Consider the following 4,579-nt stretch of genomic DNA (forward strand, 5'->3'; position numbering starts at 1 on the left):
TCAATTACATCATTCAACCCTCCCGGTTAGTAAATTTACCTCAACATTTTACCTTTATATTAAATTTACCTCAACATTTGACCTTTAAATTAAATTTACCTCAACATGCCCATTGGCTGCGCGAGAAGACAAAGCAGGTCGATGCTGGTTGATGAATTAGAGAATGAATGTACTGGGAAAATATGTTTTTCTCGACCAGAGGTGACTGAATTAATGTTCAGGCTTAATGATAATCGTTATATTAATGAAGTGTAAAACATGAGCATAAAACAGGTCATAATAAACATGAATCATCGTTATATTACTTCACAGTAATGTGTTAAATGTTTTTTCAGTCCTTCCTCTTGTGTTAGCAGTGTGGAAAGGGACAGAAAGAAGCGCAGGGAGTGGTGGTGTATCCAGGGAGAAAACTAAACTAACCTTCTGAAATGTCATTGTGGTCTTATGCTTCCATCTATTGGAATTATTTAGCAACTGCAGTAGTACTGAAAAATGTGTTATTCCTTACTAAAGTAGTAATTACTCAGAATTACTAGTTAATTTTATCACTTACAATCATAAAATAACAACTTATACCATAACAAACAATTAAACTGACATAAACCAAAATCACTATATATGTAGTTATTTAGTTAATTACCAAATTGAGCCGGTCGGTCACATTTGAGAGTGAGGGAGATATATAGCATTTTGCATAAAAAAACATGATTTTTGTCTCTGAAATGAAACCATCAAGTGATAGATTTTAAACAAATCCTTGTCTGTGAGAGATGTAATAATTAATACATAATTTCTTTAAACAATAAAAGCTGCTTTCTGTAAAGTGATATATAGCGTTTTGTAATGAAACCAGTGACCAGTCTATGGATCCTCTTATAGACTTTAGAGAGGGAGACTTTTCTACTGAACAAAGGTAAGAAGAACTCATGGGTCATGGTCAGTGAGTTAAACAACACTGTCTCTAGTCATTTCTCCTCTCCCATTTTCACATTTCTTTTGGTTGTTTTCATAATCCATAGGCTAATCCTTTTGTCCATTTTCATAGTCCTAAAACAATATTAAACAAACACAATATTCCCTCCCTGTGTGTGTGTGTGTGTGTGTGTGTGTGTGTGTGTGTGTGTGTGTGTGTGTGTGTGTGTGTGTGTGTGTGTGTGTGTGTGTGTGTGTGTGTGTGTGTGTGTGTGTGTGTGTGTGTGTGTGTGTGTGTGTGTGTGTGTGTGTGTGTGCGCACTCCCTGGATGAAGAGATATAATCTCTATCCTGATTGCCTAGTCACTTTTACCCCTACCTACATGTACATATTACCTCAACTACCTGGTACCCCTGCACATTGACTCAGTACTGGTACTCCTTATAGCCTCATTATTACCTCAACTACCTGGTACCCCTGCACATTGACTCAGTACTGGTCCTCCTTATAGTCTCATTAATACCTCAACTACCTGGTACCCCTGCACATTGACTCAGTACTGGTACTCCTTATAGTCTCATTATTACCACAACTACCTGGTACCCCTGCACATTGACTCAGTACTGGTACTCCTTATAGTCTCATTATTATCTCAACTACCTGGTACCCCTGCACATTGACTCAGTACTGGTACTCCTTATAGTCTCATTATTACCTCAACTACCTGGTACCCCTGCACATTGACTCAGTACTGGTCCTCCTTATAGTCTCATTATTACCTCAACTACCTGGTACCCCTGCATATTGACTCAGTACTGGTACTCCTTATAGCCTCATACCTCTAACTATCCGTATAGCCTGATCTCTGAGAGTGAGACAGAAATATACTATTATTACTGTGTTAAACCTAGCAGTACTACTGATTTCTCTGACAGTGAGGCATATATATTATTACTGTATTAAACCTAGCAGTACTACTGATTTCTCTGAGAGGCAGATATATATTATTACTGTATTATACCTAGCAGTACTACTGATTTCTCTGAGAGGCAGATATATATTATTACTGTATTAAACCTAGCAGTACTACTGATTTCTCTGAGAGTGAGACAGATATATATTATTACTGTGTTAAACCTAGCAGTACTACTGATTTCTCTGAGAGGCAGATATATATTATTACTGTATTAAACCTAGCAGTATTACTGATTTCTCTGAGAGGCAGATATATATTATTACTGTGTTAAACCTAGCAGTACTACTGATTTCTCTGAGAGGCAGATATATATTATTACTGTATTAAACCTAGCAGTACTACTGATTTCTCTGAGAGGCAGATATATATTATTACTGTATTAAACCTAGCAGTACTACTGATTTCTCTGAGAGTGAGACAGATATATATTATTACTGTATTAAACCTAGCAGTACTACTGATTTCTCTGAGAGTGAGACAGATATATATTATTACTGTGTTAAACCTAGCAGTACTACTGATTTCTCTGAGAGGCAGATATATATTATTACTGTATTAAACCTAGCAGTACTACTGATTTCTCTGAGAGGCAGATATATATTATTACTGTGTTAAACCTAGCAGTACTACTGATTTCTCTGAGAGGCAGATATATATTATTACTGTATTAAACCTAGCAGTACTACTGATTTCTCTGAGAGGCAGATATATATTATTACTGTATTAAACCTAGCAGTACTACTGATTTCTCTGAGAGGCAGATATATATTATTACTGTATTAAACCTAGCAGTACTACTGATTTCTCTGAGAGGCAGATATATATTATTACTGTATTAAACCTAGCAGTACTACTGATTTCTCTGAGAGTGAGGCAGATATATATTATTACTGTATTAAACCTAGCAGTACTACTGATTTCTCTGAGAGTGAGGCAGATACATAGCATTATGCACAAAAAGCATTTGTTTCTTAAATGAAACCATCAAGTGATAGATTTTAAACAAATAAATGTCTGTCATTGAACAACCCCATGCCATGATTAGATAGTGAAAAAACACACCAATCTCTTTCATAATGTCTTTAAGACATAAAAGCTAATTTCCGAACATTTCTGTAAAGTGATATGTTGCGTTTTGGAATGAAACTCTTCTTATGTTTCCCCATCTGAGATCAGAGTAGATGAGAGATGTAATGTTTTTCTCTGTTGTGTTGAAGTCCAATCAAGCAGGAGAGACCAGCCTCCCCTGTACCCAGCTGTGTGTCCATGAAGAGTGACCAGTCCATGGGTCATCCTATACATTTTAGGGAGGGAGACTTTTCTACTGAACAAAGGTAAGAAGAACTCATGGGTCATGGTCAGTGAGTTAAACAACACTGTCTCTAGTCATTTCTCCTCTCCCATTTTCCCATTTATTTTTGTTGTTTTCATAATCCACAGGCTAATACTTTAGTCCATTTTCATAGTCCTAAAACAATATTAAACAAACACAACATTCCCTCAGTGTGTGTGTGTGTGTGTGTGTGTGTGTGTGTGTGTGTGTGTGTGTGTGTGTGTGTGTGTGTGTGTGTGTGTGTGTGTGTGTTGTGTGTGTGTGTGTGTGTGTGTGTGTAATCTCATGTTTTGTCCACAGAAACCAACAGGAGAGATCAGAGTCAGAGATTCTCAGTGGTCAGTCTTCCCAGAGTCATCAAACAGACCTGGACTCTATATTCAGTGTATGTGGTCCTGTTATGTACATTTGTTTTTGTTTACCTCAAGTAAAGTTGATCTGTCAATTATTCATTATTGTGTTAATGAGAAAGCATTTCTTCTCTTGCTTAACTTATTTACTTGATTTATTTCAGTTGCTTGAAGAGAAAATGATGACATTTGTGAAGAACGAGCTGAAGATGTTCAAGAGGATTCTTAGTCCAGAACTCCCAGAAGGCTTTGAGAGTCAGAAGCAGGATGAGGAAGTGGTGGACGCTGAAGATGAGAAGCAGGAGAGCAGTGCCAGAGAGGGGGCTCTGAAGATCACACTGCACGTCCTGAGGAAAATGAACCAGAAGGAGCTTGCTGACACACTGGAGAAATGTAAGATCTGTCTGCCTCATGTTGAATGCTGTTTTATAACATTTAAAAGCTGTGGCTAAAGTACAGCTAAAGTAGCTGTGTAACTCAATGATATTGTAGCAGCCTTAACACAACACCTAGTGGCCTCAACAAGTAGCAGAAGGGATGTGTTGTGGTGATTAATTTAGAGAGAGAGACAGAGACAGAGAGAGAGAGAGAGAGACAACATTAATAATACCATCAATAACACCAATAATAATACAATCAGTCACACCAGTCTGTAATGCATTATGAAAACATTTACACATTTATACAGACAGTTAAGAGAATAAATGATTATAATTTCAAATGTTATAACAGTCCTACAATACTGTAGGCATTAAAACAGACGTAATATTAATATCTTCTGTGTTATTTCTAGATTCAGATGAGCTTGCTGTGATTTGCCAACGTGAACTCAAATCTAATCTAAAGAAGAAGTTTCAATGTGTATATGAGGGGATCGCTAAACAAGGAAACCCAACACTTCTCAATAAGATCTACACAGAGCTCTACATCACAGAGGGTGGAACAGGAGAGGTCAATAATGAACATGAGCTGAGACAGATTGAGACAACAACCAGGAAACAAGCAAG

General features: G+C 37.1%; 1 long non-coding RNA gene across 1 annotated transcript; it reads left to right on the forward strand.

Annotated features, from left to right (window-relative positions):
* The first annotated feature begins 786 nt into the window (after positions 1–786).
* Positions 787–3,595, forward strand: LOC123732971 (uncharacterized). The gene is made up of 3 exons (XR_006763544.1): positions 787–913; positions 3,107–3,223; positions 3,523–3,595. It is a non-coding gene; the product is annotated as an uncharacterized lncRNA (long non-coding RNA).
* The last annotated feature ends 984 nt before the right edge of the window (positions 3,596–4,579 follow it).

The sequence above is a fragment of the Salmo salar genome, unplaced genomic scaffold, assembly GCF_905237065.1.
Source record: "Salmo salar unplaced genomic scaffold, Ssal_v3.1, whole genome shotgun sequence".
In the NCBI taxonomy this organism is placed as follows: domain Eukaryota; kingdom Metazoa; phylum Chordata; class Actinopteri; order Salmoniformes; family Salmonidae; genus Salmo; species Salmo salar.